A 23,776-nucleotide genomic window follows, 5' to 3' on the forward strand; every position below is an offset into this window, starting at 1 on the left:
CTTCTATCTAGGTCCTGGGGGGCTAATTGGGTGGTGCTTTGAAACTAGATTTTACATATGCTATTATAACAATTTTTGTTGGGGAAGAGAGGAGATTGTATAAAGAAACTAGATTTGTAAAAACAATTACAATAAATGGAGCAAGTAATTCACCTGTATATAGCCAAGAGAAGGATGACTTTACTTGTTTCACATTGTATGATAATGCAGAGCTGGCTGAAGATAATCAGAAGCAGCTTGCTTCAGCTAATGTAATTACAAAGCTGCAAACTGAAGGAGTGTGGAAATGCTTCTTTGATAGAGCTTATTCCAAGGAAGGAATAGGTGTTGGTTTTCTTCTAATTGCGCCTGGAGGGAATATGTTCCCTTTTTATTTCAAATTAGAGTTTGAGGCAACAAACAATGTGGCAAAATATGAATCCTTGATTATTGCTTTACAAACAACTAAATAGATGGGAGTTAAGTCAATTTTTTCTTTTGGAGATTTAGAGCTGATTATTAAGCAAATAAAATATCATTTCCAAACAAAGAACCCTAGGCTTAGGGCATACGAAAATACGGTATGGGATTTTATTGAGAACTTTTTAGAAACTTTTAACATTAAATTTATTCCAAGAAATGGGAATAGATTAGCAAATTCATTGGCTGTGTCTGCCAGTATTTTCAAGCCTCCTATTAACCCAAGGCTAAGATATGAGGTAGGGATGAGACATAGACCCTTTGTTCTTGATAATGTTAAAAATTAGCAAGATTTTGAAGATGATCAACAGATTAAAGAATTTTTTACTCTAGTTGAGGAGTTTCAGGGCATAGAAATTGATCAAGATAAAGAAGAAACAACAGAAGTTGCAGAAATCATTGGTTTAAAAGATTCAATGGCTAATCTGAAGATTTTTCAATTGAAGGATAATATTTTTCCAAAGGGACTTGTTCCTCTTGAAAAGCTTTCTAACCCCAATGATGTGATTATTGACTCAGGGAAGGTTTCACAGGATGAACACATTTAGGATCACAACAATTGGAACTCAGGAGAAACTCATCTAATGAATTGTTTTTTTAAGATTAGTCGGCAGAATGGTTCTAGATCAGGCACTAAGATGCCAACCTAGTACCGTTGGAAGATTGACTTCACCTGGTGGAGATCAATCATGTGTATATGTATGAACTTGTACATAAATAATCTTAGGTGTTGAGCATTTGGTCTCCAGTTGCAGTTCTTCAGTTTAATCATTAGTTGATGATTAAGGGTGACTTTCCTAGTTGGAAACAGGTTTGCATAGGTGTCAGATGGTTAGGTTTCAGTTGTCAGATTTCAAGGTTTTCGCAGTCTTGGACTCCATGCCCAACTAAGGCTACTGATCTATGATTCTCAATACTTTGCTATCAAAGCGCAAGAATTTTATCACTGCAGATATTGGTGTGGGTTCACTATACAAAATTTTCACATAGGTAAGTTTGGTGAAGTAATATATGACTCCATGCCCAATGGATAAGGCACTAATCTACAGTTCTTAGTTCTTCTGTGGCAAAAGCATTATCCCAAGGTGGAGCTAGATGTTGTAACATGTATCTTTTTGTTTCATTCAAAAAATCACTTGGAAAATATTTTGAAAAAAGATAAGGCAAGAGGGAGATGTAATAAATTGTATATCGGAATCAAAACACAAAAGAAACAAAGTGATATATCAGATTCGCAAAAGAAACAAGTATTAAAGGGTTAAAGCTGGACCCAAAATACTATAAGTTGCGTTTTATAAAGTTCGGCAGGTCCATAATGATATGTATGATTGGTTCCGTTGATAGTGCCGATTGTGATTTGTGATCGCGAGCTGGACCCGAAATATATATATTATATTTAAAAGTTTGGTGGGTTCGTAAAGCACTGAATACATATGTTGGTTCATTCACCGATTGCCAATTGTGATTCGCGATAGCGAAGCCAAAAGGTATGTACATCGTGGTTTTAAGTCCCGTTGAGTCTATCACACCACTGAGCTATGTACGTTGCCGATTTCGACTTGCGATGGTGGACCCAAAATATATATGTTTTATTGTAAAGTCCTGGCGGGTCCACTATATCAAAAGCCCTTCATACATATTTTGTTTATGCAGTTTTATATGTATTTCTATTATAAAGGATTATAATAGAAAGGTCAGACCTGAAGCATATATATATTATATTGTAAAGTCTAGGCGTGTCCACAAGGCATACGAAAAGGCGCATTTAAAGTTACAATCGAGATTTTGGGTGGAGCAAAAATTGTAAGTGGTTTTTATTGGAGCTCACCCGATCCCACTTATCATGTGACACGTAGCAGCCGGGTGGAGAGAGAAAACCGCCTGTTTCGGGTGGGTATTCTCTGGGCTTATGTCCCACCCAAAATCTTTATAGACCGTTTGATCAGAAAAGTGAAAATCTACGGTGGGGATATATCGGCAGAAAATCTATGCCTCGATAGTTATGCAGAGACTGTATTAAAAGCAGAAAAAGCATGTTTTATGGCATATTTTCATTATAAAAGGTATATAATAGAAAAGCACAAATATGAAGGATTTATGCATAAGTCCAACACTATCATAGTTATGCCACTTAAGGGTGTGTAAAGTTAAGTTTGCAGTGATATATCAGGCCAATTGCGATTTGCGATGGAAGTCAACGGAGCACTGAGCAGGGAGATTTGATAGGTTTATAAATCAAGATTAACTCTTTTGAGTTCCGTATTAATCAAAGGTTCGCGTTAATTTTGTTGTGTAAAGTGGAAAATCAGGGTTAGAGTCGAATCTGAAGAGGAAGACAATCGAGTATGTTTTCTTTGTATTTTGGTCAATCAAAATGCCCATGTAAGCCCAGGATTACACAAACTAAATGCATTTCATTACGTCTAAAATGAATTAAGCATCATTAGGGCATTTAAAGAGGAATTTGGTAGTGTATTAACAGAGCAAGCCAGTAATTATTGTCCCCTTTTGAATTCATTCATGTTCCTATTATTTCATGTTCTTTGAGTTGTCTTTTACCCTCTGTAAAATCCTGTAATAGTTTTTACTACATATAGTTAGAGAAGTAGTTAAGTAATTTGGGCAGTTTTAGAGATGAACAACTATTCCGCAATGTATAAAAGGAGGAAAATTTACAAAGAAAGGGTTCGAACTTTGAAGAACCAAGAGACTAGGCCACTATATTCCTGATATAATTGTTGATTAATGAAAGAATCAGAAGTTTCCATGAATTTTTGGGTATAATTTTGTAACCCTCTCTGTTATGTGTCAAGTTATGTTTTCTTCTTTCAAGTATAGTAATGAGGTTGCATGTCTTTATTTTCTTATGTAGATAAAGTTAAAATTCCTTAAAAGTGCGCTCCTATGCTTGAAGTTTCCATCTTCTTTTCTAAGTTATAGATAATAGTTTCTGTGAAAGACCAGCATATTATCCTTAGCTTCTCCGAGAGTCATAGATAGTAGTTTTTGTGTTAAGCAGCATATTGTCTATGATTCAGTTCTCATTTTCATGATTCTTCTAAGTGACAGATAATAGTTTTTGTGGAAGATCATCATATTATCTTTAACTTTTACTTCAAGCTTTCTTCAATCATCATTTATATCTAGCAAATATTGGCATCCTGATATGTTCTGGTCATACATGTACTAACGGTTAAAGACCAAGTCTCCAGGTCCTTCATTTAAAGACACAGCATATATCTAAGTGACAAATAAGTGACAATAAATAATATTTATTAATGTCTTAAGCACAATTTCGATATAGCCAGGAAATTGGTTCCTTAAGGTACAACAGATACAACATAAAACAATCTAAAAATTAACATGGTATCGGAGATAAGGTGAAGGAAAAACCCAAAAAGAGACAAGCCTTGAAGCACTCATATTTGGAAAGTTGAAAGAACTGATATATTCAAAGTCGATATGACTTCCTACTTCAAGAGTGATGAGAAGTTGGGTGACTCATCTAATTTTACTACATGGAAAGTTAGGTTGGAGATCATAGCTGATAACAATGATGTCTCGGATTGTATTCAAGGAAAGGTACCTGACCGTTCGAAGAATGCATCAGTTTCTTCCAAGAAAAATCACAATAAAGGTGAGTCGAAATAAAAACAAATTATAGCTTATAAATTACAAGATAATCTACTTGCATATGTTGTAAACTTGAGAACGTCTAAAGACATGTATGATAAGGTAGTCGACATGTATGAGGTCAACAATTTGAATGAAATCCTCACCTTCACATATCAACTCAAAGAAACAAATATGAACAAAGGAGAGTCCATAAAATCCTACATAATGAGTATCTCTCGTATTACGGATCAATTGCAAAGAGTTGGAGAAGTTGTGCCTAAAAGGGAACTGTTTTTCATGACTCTAACAGGTCTCCCTCCTATTTGGGAAACCTTCATCACTACTATAAGAAACACAAATCTCCTCCCTTCATTTGATGAGATTACTTGAAATCTCACTCAAGAAGAGTCAAGGAGGATAGCAAGAGGAAGGATTCAAAAGCAGGAAGAAGGAGAACCCATTGCCTACATCGCTAATGAAAAGAAGAAGGGAAAGGAGGTCCATCAAATTCAAGAAAGCCTCCTCCTCGAAATTTTGGTGGAAGAAATGAATATGTGAACATTGAATGCTAGCATTGTCATAAGAAATGGCACTATGCTTGAGATTTCCCCAAGAAGAATGATGGACCACGTTATAATAATAGAAGAGAAAACAACATGTTCAATAATCAAAGAGGGAGAGATGACCAAAGGAATGATCGCAATGGAAGAAATGATAGAAGAAGAAAATATGCTCTAAGTTACCATGACGAATATCGTCGTCCACAAAAGAAGTAAAAATTCCCTAGGCATGAAAGTAATGTTGTGAATCAATCTGAATATATTATTATTTCTCCTCTTACTAGTTCATCTCCTCTGAATTCATGGGATAGTTGGTTGGTGGATAGTGGGGCCACTCATCACTTCTCTGGTTACAAGGAAGTTCTCTCTAACTTGGTATATATGGAGTCAAATTTGAAAATCATTCTTGGAGACAACTCCACTCATCATGTTAAAGGTTTTGGATCTTGTTGTGGTCACCAACAACCCCCCTTTCTTCACTTGACATTAGCAATAACGTCAAGCGAAGAGGGGACCCTGAACGAAAATCCCAAAAAAATATTTTTTCTAAAGTTTTTGTATTTCTCTCTCTAAGGCTCAAAATCGCATCGCAAAGAAAGGCCGAAGCATAACTCGAGTGCAAAAAAAAAAATACTGCGAAATTGCGATGCGAAGTTCATCGCATCGCATACCTCACACGCGCCCCTTAAAAGAAAAACCTTCGAGCAATGCGATCGCCGATATGCGATATCGCAAATCGCAAGCATTACGCTATACGACGTAACCATTAAACGAGAACTTGCGATATTTGCGATTTGCGATCTGCGATGGCAGCGATTTGCGATCTGAAAAGACTTACCACACGATAGACCCATGCATTAAGCGCGCGCCTTGAAAGAATTTAATGACCGCATGCTTAAGTATCTAGGAATGATTGCGTTACATTTATCGAAGAGTCAAGTGATGATGGATGTCAGAATTGTGCGTTCATTAGAGATTAATGCTTTCACGTCAAGTCTTTTCATTTCACTTCTCCTTTGCGTAGACTGCAAGACGCGCAACTGATATAAGTTTATATGCAGGAAACATCTAAAGGAAAGAGGAAAGCGCCAATCAGCAAAGAGAGAATGCTTCCGCAAATGGATGCCGCATGCAGCAGAACCGCGGATTCCAGGCTATCAGCCAACCGACACTGATGAAATTAGACTATCCAGGACTCAGAGTCAAAGGCGCACAAAAGCAGCGTATTCAGAAAAGATCCTGAAGCTAAGACTTAGTGAAGCAGAGAAAGAAGCGCATGAGAAGGAGAACGCTTCAGGAAAACCTGGAACAAAGAACAGAAGAAATTCTCGAAACAAGGAGTTGCCCATGCAGCACGAATCTTAACCCACTCAATCATTCGCACGACCGAAAACCGAAAACGGCAACAGCAAAATCAGTTCGAGAAGAAACTGGGGCACGCTAAGTATACACGCGGCGAATACACCCAGCTAGAGAAAGGTTTTCGAAAATATCTTCTGGTCTGCCAGAAGGAAGTGCCAGCTCCTGCTATTTCCACTTTTATCTCCCGAGCGAAACAAGAAGGCGGCTAGCCGACTCTTCCCAGGAAATAATTACACTGTTGACAGCACTAAAGAGAATATACAGAAACGGTCAGAAATTAGATTTTAAGTTTAGGAATAAAGTTTCTTTTAGTAAAAGGGTGGTCATTTGAGACCGATTCCCTAATTTCATGTAATTAATATTGATTAGTTAGTAGTATTTAACCCTTCTCATGGTTTTTGGAGAAGGGTCCGGAAATCTGTCAAAAAACTTATCCTCAGAACATGCACTTCTGCACCCTCAGAGGAGGTTTTTGATGAATGGATGGATCGAGATTTATTTATGTTTGCATTTTAATATCTGTTACTGATGTTGCACTTCTGTACTCTTAGCAGATGTTAGAACAAGTAGAAATAAATCATTGTTACTTGAAGTTTATTAGTGAACTTAGTCATAAATGGTACTTTTATCTCTTGGCTAGATTCTGCTAGTATTCCTAAAGTGATATGTGGCTGAGTTCTTTGTATGTTATTGCATGAATGTCTGTATTACCATTTGGCACTTCTGTACGGTGGGGTCATTTATTTATGTTTAACATATAGAAAACTGATTATGCGATATGTTGTTCACAACTACTCTGCCTAACTTCTTATGCAGAATGGTTTATCTTTATTGATTTATATTCTGATATCAGTTGAATGATCTTTATTATCGGCTGCTGTTAGAAATCTTTCTAGATCGCATAACAAAAGAAAAACACCCCGGGTTAGCGTAGATTAGATGTATTTTTCTTCATTAGATTACATTAGCATAGAGTTAATTTAGCAGTTAGAATTAAGACTAGCTTAGAAGAATCCCTCCCCCTTTTTAGACTAATACCATCAGACTCTACGCACACACACACACCCATCACATTGGGAAACTGGTCCCATTACCCCCAGTCGGACCCGCTACTCCAAACGGGCAAGGAGCCGCCAACCAGGTTCCGGACCGGGTGGGTATCCCCCTTGTTGTTGACCCGACCTCGGGGCCCTCAACATTTCTGGCACTAGAAGGAGGGCCACGGCTATGAATGGCACATAATTCAAAATCCAAATACCATTCTAAGAGCAAATCACCCTCACCAACTTCCCCGACTTCCCCAATACGACTAAACTCGAAACTGGAAGTCGCTCGGGCATCCACCACTGCTATACATCCCGATACATCAGAACAGCTTATTATCGATCCCCTTGAAGTTCAAACCTTGATCCGTAAACTCCAGGGATTCTCTATTTTTAACCAGAAATCTGATAAATCTAAAGGCAGCTTGACTTCGCAATACAACCCTGCTCATCCCCTGACCCGATTGAAGAGTGAAAAGTTTGGCATTCAGCCAACTGAAATCCCTCTCCCCACTAGGAAAAGAGCAAGGAAAGCATTTCAAGAGTCTGACAGAGAGACTCTTTCATCCACCTCATCCATTTAAACTCCCTCTCCGCGAAGTCGACCACCCACATCTCCACCTCAAATCACTCATCCATCTTCCCCAACCCTTCCTCCACAATCGTCAAAAATCATAACATCTCTATCTTCTCAACCTCAAAGATCATCTTCTACACTTTTACTAACCAGCAACTCAACGATGGCACAATCTCCATGGAACAACCCTGGGGCGGTTTTAATGCCTCCACCCCTGAGTCCAATACCTGCCCATCCTGAGAAGTGGTTACCAAAGTTCAATCTAGAAACTGGAATGCCAACTGAAGAACATATCAATAATTTCATGCTTTCTGTTAATCTCAACGGAGTTACCAACGAAGACGCCGTGGTCCGACTCTTCCCCTATACGATGCAAGGGACGGCCGGGTCATGGTACTTCTCGCTACCCTCCGGATCTATCACCAGCTGGGATATTTTTCAAAATCAATTTCTCACCAAATTTGGCGATGATAGATCGACAGCGACACTGATCAACGATCTGTCCAATCTTAAAGCTGAGGCTCGGGAACCCATTAAAGATTTTAACTTACGGTTCAACAAGATCCTCAATAAAATCCCCGCTGCTTCCCAACCCAGCGAGGAAGTAAGATGCGAATGGTACATCATGGCCTTACCTTCAAACTTGGCCATCTTCGTAGATAGGGCAACCAAGACAACCTTAGTCGAAAATTTGGCTGAGGCATTAGCAGTCGAAAGACGCGTAGTAGCCTTATAAAAGAGATCTACAATCGAAGAGCGTAAATCTAAGAAAATCTCTTTCAAAGAAGAAACCAAGAAGAAGCAAACGAAGGATCCTTTCGATATGGAAGGATTACAAAAGGTATTAAAGGCCATGTCAAATGAGATGATTGATATCAGGAAACAAGTAGCAGAATCGTCCCCAAGAAAGCCTTTTAGGAGTTTTAAGAGAAATCCTCCTATGGAGACGAAGCCACCTAGCGTGGTCTCTAATGTGGAATCTGAAGAAGAATAAGAAGAGAACACCGTTGAAACACATACCGACGATGAAGAAGTGGTGGAACTGCAAGGAATGTGGGATTTCATCCTCCCACAAGAGGAAGATCAAGAAGCACTTCCGGTTAGCACAAGAAGCAGAAATCAACTTGATCCTCCCCAGACTACCCCAAAACAGAGGGACGCAAGCCCTCCAGCAAGAGAAAAGGTCGCAACAAAAAAGACAACCCCTAAAGCGACCTCATTTAGCCCAGTCCAATCAGAGCAATCGCCTCCATCAAATACACTAATAGTGTCGGATGAAATGGAATATAACATCATAGACGACATGAAGAAGACTAGGGCTAATATCACCCTGTACGAGCTAAGCAAATTGAAACACCAACAAAAGATCATGATGAAAGAGTTACACGCCGTACCTACTGCGCCTCTACCTACAGCTATAGCTTCCCATAATATAGGAAGACCCCCAATCAACGTGATCAATAAAATCGATCCAAATGACATCGCCTTGATTGGAGGGAGGTCTAGATCTCACACTCCCCCTTTCCTCCTCACTTACGAGATCTTTAAGAGAAACGTGCATAACTGCTTGGTTGATTCTGGTGCTTCAACCAATATTCTAACCAAGTCAATATGTGCCAAACTTAATGTTCAACTGCAAAAATCCGCAGTGCGCATAGTTCAACTTGATCGATCACAAGTCGAAGTGATAGGCAAACTTAATCAAGTGAACATAAGACTATCGTCCAACCCCAAGGTGTGCCAGGTCATAGATATTCTAGTCGCTGACATCCCTGAATTTTATGGTCTAATTCTTAGCAGGGATTGGTCCGAGAAGCTACACGGATATTTTTCGACTGACTGGTCGCACATGTGGTTACCCTTCAACGGGAAGCCAAATCAAATAAAGGTTGAACGAGAACTGCACCAAAAGTACATAGTGACGGACCTGGAGGGAGAGAACGAAGCCATAGCATACAACAGCAACATCATAGGCAACTATTCGGTAGACTCTTTCCTTGGAAATTTCAATGCTCACATATCACCATATTTAGAAAATTCAGTCGTGTCCCAAGTAGAAAACTTTTCCCAGACTGATGACTCAAAATGTGTTAGTTTCTTAGATAACCCTGTAAATACTTCTTTATTTTGGAAATTATATTTTGATGGCTCTAAGTCCAACGAGGGAGCGGGAGCAGGATGCGTCTTGATTAGCCCAGACGGAAATAAGACCATGCTCACATGCAGACTAGAGTTCGATTGCACGAACAACACAGCGGAATACGAAGCCTTGGTGCAAGGCCTATACAAAGCAATCGGCTCCAACGTCAAATATCTTCAAGTCTTTGGAGATTCCGAGATCATCGTCAAACAGGTACGTAACACCATACACTGCATGTCTAGTCATTTAAAGCACTACCAATCTTTAGTGCAAGATCTCACTGCGCATTTTACAGCATTTAATATTTCATCAATCCCAAGACTTCACAATGCAAGCGCAGACCTGCTAACAAACGTAGCCTCCAGACTCATTCCCTCCGAAGATTTTAGTCCAGATAGGTTTTCGATAGAATTAATTTTTAAACCGTCTATCCCTGACAACATCACCAACTGGAGAGTATTCAACGACGACCCAGACATCGTAAGTTTCCTTACCTCCGAAGGATCCTACTCAAACCAGATAATCGACGAGGACTGTCATGACCACCAAATACCACAAAGTGGCACTGATAACACTATACCCAAATCAGTGGTCAAATTAGAAGATTTGTATGACTTAAAAAGTCGGTTCAAAAGGTCAGCTAACGCCAAACTTTATAGTTCAACTCTGAACTACAAATCAGTGAACTTAGGAACCGACGAAAAACCCCAAAACGTCAATCTAGGCCAAGGCCTAGCTCCTGAAGAAAAATCAGCATACATCCGTCTTCTACGACAGTACAAGAACGTCTTTGCCTGGAACTACAATGAGCTGAAAACTTATAACACTTCTATCATTCAGCACACTATCCCTATGATCGACAACGAGAAACCCGTCCAACAGAAGCTCAGAAAAATCCACCCCAACCTTGAAAATCAGATAAAAACTGAGCTGAACAAGTTGTTGAGAGCCAGAATAATTTTCCCGGTCAGACATTCCAAATGGGTATCCAGTATGGTACCTGTTAGGAAGAAAAACGGAGATATTAGAATCTGCATCGACTTCCGGAATCTCAACAAAGCCTGTCAGAAGGACAATTTTCCCCTCCCACCTATGGAGCAAATATTACAGGCTGTAGCAGGCTCAGAATTGATGTCTTTCCTGGATGGATTTTCAGGATATAATCAAGTGCTGGTACACCCAGACGATCAGCTAAAAACCACCTTCCGAACTAAGTGGGGTACCTACGCGTATCGAAAGATGTCGTTCAGTCTGATCAACGTCGACGCTACTTTTCAAAGAGCTATGGATATTGCGTTCAAAGGGTTAATCAATAAATCAGTAGTGATTTACCTGGATGATATAACTCTGTACTCCAAAAAACGAAGCGACCATCTCAAAGATTTGAAGCAAATCTTTCAAAGATGTTTAAGGTATGGAATCTCGCTTAACCTGAAGAAATCTTTTTTCGCGTTGAGTGAAGGAAAATTGCTAGGATTCATAGTGTCCAAATCGGGCATTCACATCGAATCTGCCAGAATCAAAGAAATTTCCGAGATATCCATGCCCCATAACAAAAATACCATGCAATCTTTCCTAGGACAGATCAATTTTGTGAAAAGATTTGTCCCAGATTTTTCACGTATTATTTCTCCTTTACAAAAAATGATAAAAAAGAATTCAAGCTTTAAATGGGGTCTAGACGAGCACGAAGCGTTTAACTTAATCAAACAAGCCATCATCGACGCTCCATCCCTAGCAACCCCAAATTTTTCAGAACCATTTGTCTTATAGACGTTTGCCTCAGAGCATTCTTATGCTGCGATCTTGACCCAGGCAAACAAAGAAAAGGCAGAAGCCCCAATCGCATTCTTTAGCTCAAACTTACAAGGTGCTGAGCTGAAATATTCGGACGTAGAAAAACAGGCATATGTCGTCTTTAAAGCAGTCAAATATTTTAGACCCTTCTTGCTAAAGGCCCATACCAAGGTCATAGTACCATTCCCGACGGTAAGAAACCTCCTGATTCAGAAAGACGTGGGCGAAAAGAGAGCGAATTGGATCACCACCTTGTGAGAATACGACCTGGAAATCAAGCCGGCACACATCGTAAGAGGCCAAGGCTTCTGCAAGATGTTAGCTGGAGCATCACAAATCCCCGAAGAGTCACCTGAAGAGGTACACGCATATGAGGTAAGCCTAAACGACGCAGAATCATTTTATGCCGACATCATTTATTTCCTAAAGAACGGATATGCTCCATTTCACCTGGATCACATAAAAAAGAGAGCTCTGAGGTTAAAAGCTAAACAATACCAGCTCGTAAATGATGTCTTATTTAAAATAAACTATGATTCTGTGCTTCTTAGATGTCTTGAGAAAACTGAAGCCGAAAAGGTTTTGCAGGAACTCCACGATGGACCAGCAGGTGGACACTATGCTGGAGAAGCCACCGCACACAAAATCTCACGTGCAGGATACTACTGGCCCACGCTGTTCAAAGATTCGTACAATCACGTGAGAAAATTCCAAGTCTGCCAAACTGTTGCAGGAAAACAAAAGAAGTCATCCATGCCACTGCAGCCGGTTAACATCGAACAGTCGTTCAGCCAATGAGGCCTGGACATAATAGGTGAGATCGTTCCTCACTCCTCTAAACAGCATAGGTATATCCTCACTGCAACTGACTATTTTACTAAATGGGTAGAGGCAGTTCCGCTCAAGGCAGCTAATTCTGAAAACATTGTTGAATTCATAGATCAATTTATCATTACTAGGTTTGGATTGCCAACGGCCTTAATATTTGATAACGCTTCATATTTTTCTGGAAATACCATGACTGAGTTCGCACTCAAAAGAGGGTTCAAACTGAAGTATTCTGCCAACTACTATCCGCAAGGCAATGGGTTGGCTGAATCAATGAACAAGAACCTAATTAGGATTATCAAAAAGACAGTTGACCAAAACCAAAAGAATTGGCACAAAGCACTGGTAAACGCCTTATGGGCAGACAGAATTACCAAGAAAGCCTCTATCGGGACTTCTCCCTTTAATTTGGTTTACGGGAGAGAAGCAGTTCTTCCTACTCACTTACTCATCCCCTCTTTGTCCTTAGTACAATACATTGATGAAGTACCTACTTCTCCCTTACAACTAAGGCAAATGGAGGTAATCAAGTTAGAAGAACGACGAGAACAGGCCAAGAAAACCCATGCTCACCACCAAGCGCTGATAAAATCCTCTTTTGACTTGAACATAAAGACCAGAAAAAACTTCCAGATGGGTGATCTAGTTTTGAAGTGGGATAAGGCTCACGAAGAGAAGGGCAAACATACAAAATTCCAGAAGCTATGGCTTGGTCCTTTTCAAATCGTAGAAGTCATAGGCCCGTCGACTTTTGTGTTGCAGGACTTGACAGGCATGAGAGATTCTCTGCCTGTAAATGGACAAATCCTCAAAATGTATTTCCCATAGAAGGTCATCCTTCTGTTTTTGTAAGATAGTTTTAAATTTTCATGTTAGTTTTCATTTTTCATAGATAGGGCTGGTTGTGAATGATCATAAATAGTATTCATGAAGCAACATACCATTTCTGTATCAGATTTTGATTTCACTTGTATAAATAGCAAAACTTTTCGAAAAATATGACTTTAATTATTGACAAATAGAGTTAACTTTAACCTGAATATGATGTTAGTTTCAAACTTCATAAAGAAGTCTGGGATGAGAGTAACTTTTGGAAAAAATTGTTTTATACCAATGCTATGAAAGGTATCATCGATAGCAAAATAGGTATTCTCTGCAAAACTATTGTTCTTAAAACTCTATTATTGTCATCGAGAGCTTTCTTAAGGAAAAACAATGACTTCCTCCCTGCTAAGGAAAATCGCAGCATCCAGAGAGACAATACAAGAAAACACTATATCTCAAAGAATAAGAGGTCTCATCACGAGCCGGCTTATCATGATCACAGATATTATAACTTGCTGACTTTGCCACTACTGTCTACCAAAACAGGGCAACGACTCAAGATTGTGCAATCGAAAGACAAGGGGTCTCATCACGAGCCAGCTTGTTCAGCAAAAAGTATAAATCAAGTGAATGACTGTGTCATAATTTGGCCACCAAACCAAGACATTGTTCTTTAGAGAATAAAAAATCAAAAAAGAAAGAAAAAGTGTCAAAAGGATTTTTCTCTGGAATGTTGTAAATAACCTCAAGCAGGAAAAAGGATCATTGCTAGATAACATGGTAACCCTGTCGAGGCTATGGACGCTTGCGGGCAGCAGAGGCTCTACCTGCGACAAATGAGCATACTTTACAAAGCTAGTACGCAGAGAAGACCTTATTTTTTCTTTGAGGAGACTGAGTAATGACTAGGTATGAATACAAAAAATAACCCAGGGGAAACAAACAATCAGAATCAAATAAGAAGTTGTGACAAAGCATCATTGACAGGATAAAAGGTAATACTCTATCTGTCCATAACAAAATTTAGGCATAAGAAAACTTTTCTGTTTTGGAAGTGAAAATGCCATAGAACAAGCAGAGATAACTGGTTCTTCACAGTGAATCGCCATTGTTGTGGTCACCAACAACCCCCCTTTCTTCACTTGACATTAGCAATAACGTCAAGCGAAGAGGGGACCCTGAACGAAAATCCCAAAAAAAAAGAATTTCTAAAGTTTTTGTATTTCTCTCTCTAAGGCTCAAAATCGCATCGCAAAGAAAGGCCGAAGCATAACTCGAGCGCAAAAAAACAAATACTGCGAAATTGCGATGCGAAGTTCATCGCATCGCATACCTCACACTCGCCCCTTAAAAGAAAAACCTTCGAGCAATGCGATCGCCGATATGCGATATCGCAAATCGCAAGAATTACGCTATACGACGTAACCATTAAACGAGAACTTGCGATATTTGCGATTTGCGATCTGCGATGGCAGCGATTTGCGATTTGCGATCTGAAAAGACTTACCACACGATAGACCCATGCATTAAGCGCGCGCCTTGAAAGAATTTAATGATCGCATGCTTAAGTATCGAGGAATGATTGCGTTACATTTATCGAAGAGTCAAGTGATGATGGATGTCAGAATTGTGCGTTCATTAGAGATTAATGCTTTCACGTCAAGTCTTTTCATTTCACTTCTCCTTTGCGTAGACTGCAAGACACGCAACTGATATAAGTTTATATGCAGGAAACATCTGAAGGAAAGAGGAAAGCGCCAATCAGCAAAGAGAGAATGCTTCCGAAAATGGATGTCGCATGCAGTAGAACCGCGGATTCCAGGCTATCAGCCAACCGGCACTGATGAAATTAGACTATCCAGGACTCAGAGTCAAAGGCACACAAAAGCAGCGTATTCAGAAAAGATCCTGAAGCTAAGACTTAGTGAAGCAGAGAAAGAAGCGCATGAGAAGGAGAACGCTTCAGGAAAACCTGGAACAAAGAACGGAAGAAATTCTCGAAACAGGGAGTTTCCCATGCAGCATGACTCTTAACCCACTCAATCATTCGCACGACCGAAAACCGAAAACGGCAACAGCAAAATCAGTTCGAGAAGAAACTGGGACACGCTAAGTATACACGCGGCGAATACACCCAGCTAGAGAAAGGTTTTCGAAAATATCTTCTGGTCTGCCGGAAGGAAGTTCCAGCTCCTGCTATTTCCACTTTTATCTCCCGAGCGAAACAAGAAGGCGGCTAGCCGACTCTTCCCAGGAAAGAATTACACTGTTGACAGCACTAAAGAGAATATACATAAACGGTCAGAAATTAGATTTTAAGTTTAGGAATAAAGTTGCTTTTAGTAAAAGGCCGGTCATTTCAGGCCGATTCCCTAATTTCATGTAATTAATATTGATTAGTTAGTAGTATTTAACCCTTCTCATGGTTTTTGGAGAAGGGTCCGGAAATCTGTCAAAAAACTTATCCTCAGAACATGCACTTCTGCACCCTCTGAGGAGGTTTTTGATGAATGGATGGATCGAGATTTATTTATGTTTGCATTTTAATATCTATTACTGATGTTGCACTTCTGTACTCTTAGCAGATGTTAGAACAAGTAGAAATAAATCATTGTTACTTGAAGTTTATTAGTGAACTTAGTCATAAATGGTACTTTTATCTCTTGGCTAGATTCTGCTAGTATTCCTAAAGTGATATGTGGCTAAGTTCTTTGTATGTTATTGCATGAATGTCTGTATTACCATTTGGCACTTCTGTACGGTGGGGTCATTTATTTATGTTTAACATATAGAAAACTGATTATGCGATATGTTGTTCACAACTACTCTGCCTAACTTCTTATGCAGAATGGTTTATCTTTATTGATTTATATTCTGATATCAGTTGAATGATCTTTATTATCGGCTGCTGTTAGAAATATTTCTAGATCACATAACAAAAGAAAAACACCCCGGGTTAGCGTAGATTAGATGTATTTTTCTTCATTAGATTACATTAGCATAGAGTTAATTTAGCAGTTAGAATTAAGACTAGCTTAGAAGAATCCCTCCCCCTTTTTAGACTAATACCATCAGACTCTACGCACACACACACACCCATCACATTGGGAAACTGGTCCCATTACCCCCAGTCGGACCCGCTACTCCAAACAGGCAAGGAGCCGCCAACCAGGTTCCGGACCGGGTGGGTATCCCCCTTGTTGTTGACCCGACCTCGGGGCCCTCAACAGATCCATAAAATTTCATTTGAATTATGGGGAATCTATTTTACTACATGATGTAATGTATTTTCCTAGGTTAAAGAAGAATTTTGTATCAATATCTGATTTGGAGGACAAAAGGATAAGGGTTGCTTTCATCAAAGGAAAATTTCTTACTTGGCCTGTTGGATCACTTATGAAAGATGCAATCACTTTGGGAACAAGATATGAAGTACTCGACAAGGTCACTAGAAGGAATCTATTAGCATTGGTTCATAATATAAATCATCTAAGCGAATTATGGTATCGAAGGTTATCTCATCTTCAGTATGATGTGCGTCCAAAATTGGAGAACTTGGTTTATGGGATTCCAAAGGTTCAAGCTCAACATGATCGAGTATGTCTAGAATGTGCTAGTGGAAAATTGAAAAGGGGACCATTCCCCTCTAGTGAAAACAATACCACTAACATACTCCATCTCATTCATTTTGAAAAATGTGGACCAATACTCATGCACTCTATTAGTGCATATATCTACTACATCACATTCATTGACAACTTTTTAAGGAAGACACGGATATACTATTTGAAGCATAAGGATGAAGCCTTCTAAATATTTAAGGAGTTCAAAGCATTGTTTGAAAATCAAACAAGTAACAAGGTCAAAATATTCAGGAACGATAATGGTGGAGAATACATGTCCAATGAATTCATTGAATTTTGAAAAAAGGAAGGTGTCAATAAGGAAACAATTGTTCCATATAATCCTGAACAAAATGGTCCAACTGAGAGGAAGAACAAGTCTATAGTAGAAGTCACTTGAGCGATGCTTCATGATCAAAAGTTACCTAAATGTCTTTGGTAGAAAGCTTCACATGCTACCATACATGTTCAAAACAAGGTGCCTCATCAAGCTTTGGAAAACAAAACTCGTGGAGAAGTATTTACAGTTTTGAAGACTGATATTAGTAATCTTCGCATGTTTGTATGTCTCCTACATTTCCATGTGTTGAAGGACAAAAGGAACAAATTGGAAGCTACAAGAAGAAAAGGTACGTTTGTTAGGCATAGTGAAAATTCTAAAGCATTTAGAATATATATTGCTAGTCGAATGAAGGTTGAAATTAGTAGGGATGTTACATTCAATGAAGATGTTGCTCTTGGAAAAGAAAGAGACCTTCCTCTACCTCCCACTCCCAAGAAGAATGGTGATATGGATATCTTGGATGGCTTGTCCATGCCTAAATCCGAGACTGATATTGTTGATGATCCCATGGAGCCCATGGATCCCTTATATTCTCCTCCTAGTAATCCTCCTACTAGGAAGAGACAACTTTGTCTCTATGACACTCTTCAGGATGTTGATAGTTATGTACCTGTATAAATATTGTTTAGAGAAAGGAAGAAGTCCTGCGAGTACCAGGGATATGCTGCCACCATGAGCACTATGATTCAAGTTTAACCTTCCACAATTTTTGAAAGATTATATGGCTGAGGAATATGAATCTATTATGAAGAATGATGTATGGAATGTTGTGTTGATACCGAAGGGGAACTCCATGGTAACTTCGAAGTGGATATTCAAGATGAAGCATGGAATTTATGGAAGCATTGACAAATACAAGGTGAGGTTCATGGCTCTGAGGATTATCCTTGAAAGAAGGAGAATATTATGATGATATTTTTCACCTTTGGCTCGGTATACAACAAATTTTTTTATATTTTTCCTTTTCACATATCAAGGACGGACCCTTCATCAGATGGACATAAACACTGCATTCCTCCATGGCATGCTACAAGAAGAAGTATACGTTGAACAACCACAGGGATTTGAAGTAGAAGATCGAAAGACACATGTTTGTAGATTAAATAAGGAATTTAATGGATTGAAGAAAGCCCCAAGGGCATACCATACCCTTCAAGGAAACAATGGTGAAGTTGGGATTCATAAGAAGCAATGCTGATCCCAACCTCTACTTCAAGGTAGTCCAAGGTATGCCACTAATTCTGATTTTATATGTTGACGATCTATTCCTAATCGGTGGTAAGCCTTTCATGATTGAGTGTAAGAGAAAGCTATCCTCTAAATTCGAGATGAAGGACCTTGGGCTAATGCACTATTTTCTATGCCTTGAGATGTGGAAAAGGCTCGGTGAGATTTTTGTTTCAGAAGGAAAATACTTTGTGAAGTTGTTGGAAATATTTGGAATGATAGAATGCAAGTCCCTACGCACACTGATGGAAAGTAACTTCAAAAAGTTATGTGGAGAAGTTGCAAGACCCGATTTGGCGAATTCATCCGAGCATAGAATACTTGATTGGGGGTCTAATGTTCCTTGTGAACACCCATATGGACATATGATATGCAGTGAAAATGTTCATTCAATTCATGAACGAGCCTCTCCATGCACATTCAACCACTGGCAAACACATTTGGAGATATTTGCAAGGGACGATTACACTTGGTCTAAGATACTCTATCGGAGATGTTCGAGTTCATGGATAAACAAATGTTGACTGGGCGAGAAATGTTAACAATAGAAAGAGTACATTAGGATGTTGTTATTCTTATATCTTCCATGATATCCTAGATGAGCAGGAAGCAGAAGTTTGTAGAATTGAGTACCACCGAGGCATAGTATATTTCAGCTAGCATGGCTAGTTTCGAAGCCGTTTGGTTGAGGAAGCTCTTTGGAGAGCTATTTGAGCAGGTTCTAAACACTACTATGATGTATTGTGACAACAAGAGTGGCATACGTCTGGTAGAGAATCGTGTTTCATGACAAGTCCAAGCACATAGAGATCTGATATCATTTCATTCATGATATGGTACAGAGAGGAGCCATTCAACTCCATCGCATATTGATAGATGAGCAGATAACAAATATTATCACCAAGGCTTTGTCGAATGAGAAGTTCTTGGTTTTCATAGAGCATCTTGGACTGATGATGTGACCCCTCCTGATAAGGGGCACCATTGATCGAGGACACTGAGTCATACTCTTCCCCCCATCTAAGCTCCCAAGATGATAAATTTAGATAGAGGGCTCTTGGGGTTGAGGGAAATTTGGATAGTAGGGTATCACACATATCTATTACCCATAGGGTTGGATAAGTAGCTCACCCTATCTTGGTCATTGTAGAGTATACCCCAATTGGCATCATACCCACAAGCTAGGCTTGTTGGGATTATCCCTCCCCATCTGGCCAATGGGTGAGGAGGCTTGGGGGCATGAGATCCTTACCTTTGGTAAGTCGGGTATCTCTCCGAAGCTAAGATTATGATGCAGGTGTTCTACCACATTACTCTTAAGGGTCATTGTTGGGAAGATTAGTAGGCAATAGGATGGGTTGAGTAGTTGCTCCGCTACATCACCTATTACTTGATATGGGTTGAGTTGTAGCTCCCCCATGACTTTTTGGGTAGCAGCCCAATAACATTTCTGAGTAGTAGCCTAATGAAATATGTTGAGGTAGTAACCTGATGACATATTTCTAGGTAGTAGCTAGTTGACATATTTCTGGGTAGTAGCCTGCTAAAAGATATTCTAGGTTGTAGCCTGTTGATAGAGGGTGGTAAATTTTTCTCCCCATGATTATTATTCTTTAGATTCGATAATGTTTCAGAAGATAGAGTTGAGAATATTGGTTCATGTGACGATAGGATGATACATTGATCGATGGACAAGTTTTATAGGTGGAATTATCCCTAGTTGAGAGGGACTGTTAAAAATAAGAAACTACGGTTAAATTCTACTTTGGAGTAATCATTTGATGGAGATGATGATGGCATTGAGTTTCTATTTTCAAGAGGATCAAAATAGACCTAAAGATTACTTTATTCAGACAAGTAGAAGTTTGTTTTTGATTTTGTGCACCCACTCATGGATATTGGATTAGGCCGGCTTCACTCTCATGCACACTTGCACAAGTTAGACTCAACATCAAATGGAAATTATTGGACACCCCTAGAAGCCTGTAAATACAAGTTTCCTAGAAGCTCATTTAGACATCATCACATCAAGCATCTTCTTCTCATCTATCTAATTTGGTTTGACACATTGGCGAAGGAAAAGGTCGTATAAGATTCCAAAGTTATAGATATAAAGTTCACACAAAATTAGGGTTTATGTTCTGGATGCATGCACAAAAATGGGAAATTTCTTCCACAAATTCATGCATGCTAAGGCCAAGGTAGCGTCTAGGGAGCTACAGATACATGCATGATAACCTTAAGGGAGCATCCAAGGGTTTGACTACAGTTGACCATCATCTGAAGTTTTCAGAGGCTGTTTGATGTTTGAATCAAGTTGTCTCTGATATATTTTGCCACTATAAAATAGTTTCTAAAGTTTTTGGGTTATATTACTTATCCTATTGTATTGGGGTCATTGTACTCTCTTCTGAACTTTTTATGACAATCTAATAAAAGAAGATTTTCAAAGTGCTTTCCCCCTAGTGGGAATTTTCCTTTGTCTTTGACCAAATCTGGTGTCTCTTACGGATGTGTTGATTGTCTTCTTTTCCATTGCATATATTGTTCTATCTTCAATTATTGTTGATGAATGGAAACACTAATCGCAATTGGAAATATTGCTAATTGAAGTTTGGAATTGGGCTAAAGTAATTGATACAACATAGAAAAATATGAAAATTTACATTTCCATCTCTAAATCAAAGGGTCAAAGGCATCCCCAAATTGAAGGAAGAACATGAAGGGACTTGTAAGGGTTGTACTCTAGGAAAGAATGTGAAGAAACCATTTGCAAAAAGTGATACTAAATCTAACGAAGTTTTAGATCTCATACACTTTGATGTATGTGGTCCTATGGAAGTAAAATATAATGGTGGGCATCAATATTATGTGACCTTCATTGATGATTTATTAAGGAAAAATTGGTTCTACCTCCTCAAGAACAAATATCAAGTATTCAAGAAGTTTCAGGAATTCAAAAAAAAATTGGAGAAACTGACAGAAAGAAAGATCAAGATTCTAAGGTCTGATAATGGTGGAAAATATACCTCCAAAGAACTCATAGCTTTTTGCAAGGAAGCAAAGATTAAGAGGGAGCTTATTGTTCCTTACAATCTTGAACAAAATGGTGTGGCCAAAAGGAAAAACAGAACAATTGAAGAATGTGTACAGTCCATGATCAAGATCTCCCTCAATTCCTATGGGGAGAAGCATGTGTGATAGTTGTTTACTTGCAGAACTGATGTCCTCACAATATTATCAACAACATGACCCCAAAAGAATAATTTACAAGAAAGAAGCCAAGTGTGGATCATCTTTGAATATTTGCGTGTATTGTTTATATACATATACCAAAGGACAAAAGGAAGAAGTTGGATCCTAATAGTATGAAGGAAATATTTGTTGGGTAAAGTGCTCCATCAAAAGTTTACATAATCTATATCAAGGAGGATCATCAGATCAAGGTAAGCATGGATGTCATCTTTGATGAAAGTATAACTTACAAGAAATCAAAGGATGTTTTAGTCACTTCTGATGAAGAAGAGATATCGTTCTTTGAGGATATATCAAGGGACCATGATGGCCAAGATTCAACTTCAACTCACTGTGATGTTGAAGGTCCTAGTGATCCTTTGCAATAAGTAATTGTTCTTGAAAATCAAAAGAGGCATGCTTGGTTGAGAACTACTCTACAAGAAGTAGAAGGACACACAACAAAGGGGACCTTTAGAGAAAGTAAAATACTGAAAATGTATTCTAGATATGTAGCATATATGACAAATCTCATTGAAGTTGAACCTTCCTCCTTTGAAGATGCAGATAAACATCAAGAGTGGAGGAATGTGATGCAAGAATAATACCAGTCTATTGTGAAGAACGATGTATGGGAAATCATTCATAGTCCAAGCAACAAATTTATTTTCACTTTAAAATTGATATATAAGATAAAGCATGTTGTGTATGGGAGAATTGATAAATTCAAAGAAAGGTCTGTATAAAGAGAATTCTCACAAAAATAAGGTATTGATTAAGAAGAAACCTTTGCTCATATAAATAGATATACAACAATTCTAGATTTCTTGTTTCTTTGGCTACTACTATGGGATGGAACATTTCTAGACAACATTTCTAAATGGGAATATGGATGAAAAGGTTTAAATTGGCAAGACTAAAGGATTTCAAATAAATTAGAGGGAGACTCATATCTGCAGACTGAAGAAAAATATATATGGCTTAAACGAAGTACTTAGAGCTTAGTATGCAATAATGGGTGCATACCTATTGAGATTTCTTTTTACCAAGAGTTATGCAAATCCTAACCTATACATCAAGGTGGTCTAGGCTGAACCACTAATTATATTATTGTATGTGCATGATCTACTTGTTACAGGTGTAGATAATCAAATTCAGGAATGCAAGAAGAAATTAGCACCCAAGTTTGATATGAAGGATCTTGGGAATATGCATTATTACTTGGGACTATAAGTTTGGCAAAATTTGAGTGAAATATAACTTGGTCAAGGGAAATATGTGATCAAAGTTCTTTAAAATTTGGCATGATGGATAACAAGCCTATGATGACTCCTATGATTACTAATCTAAAAAAGTTGAGTTAAAATTCTAGTCTGGTGGATCCTACTTGATACATATAGTTGATTGGGTTCTTGATGTATTTAGTAAACACAAGACCAGAAATTTGTTTTACAGTAAATTCCCTCAGTTAATATTAGATGGATCTAAATTATGACCATTAGATAGCAGCCAAGCACATCCTCAGATACCTGCATGGAACCATACATCACTACCTTTGGTATAATGGTAATGAGATCCAACTCATGGGATAGATTGATTTTGACTGGGGTGGAAGTGAGACAGATGGAAGAAGCACAATAGGGGGATGCCTCAACCTATGATCTTCCATGATCTCATGGATGAGAAAGACGCAGGATAAAATTTCTTTAAGTAGTGTTGAAGTTGAGTATGTTGTTGCAAGTGAAGTGAAGTCTACAAGGAAGCTACTTGGCTCATAAATTTATTATCATATTTATTTGAAGGACCACTTAGCCCTACATGCATACATTGTGATAATGAAAGTTGCGTGAGATTAACTAAAGACCTAATGTTTCATACTAGGAGAAAACATTTAAATAATAATTAGCACTAAATCAAAATATTGGTATGAGATGGAGTCATGGAGATGCATTGTCTACCTACAGATGACCAGGTAGTAGATATTCTGACAAAATCATTACCAAACAAGAAGCTTAAGTATGTGAGAGGTAAACTTGGTTTGTTAGACATATCTTCCCTAATTGAGAGGAAGTGATGTTGGATAGTTCTTTTCTTTTTTGTATCATGCACTAAACTAGGACTAACAACTATAAATCTTAGTAAA

Source organism: Pinus tabuliformis, chromosome 5_2 (assembly GCF_031772625.1).
Source record: "Pinus tabuliformis cultivar Carrire ecotype Pingquan chromosome 5_2, CPIR1, whole genome shotgun sequence".
Lineage (NCBI taxonomy): Eukaryota > Viridiplantae > Streptophyta > Pinopsida > Pinales > Pinaceae > Pinus > Pinus tabuliformis.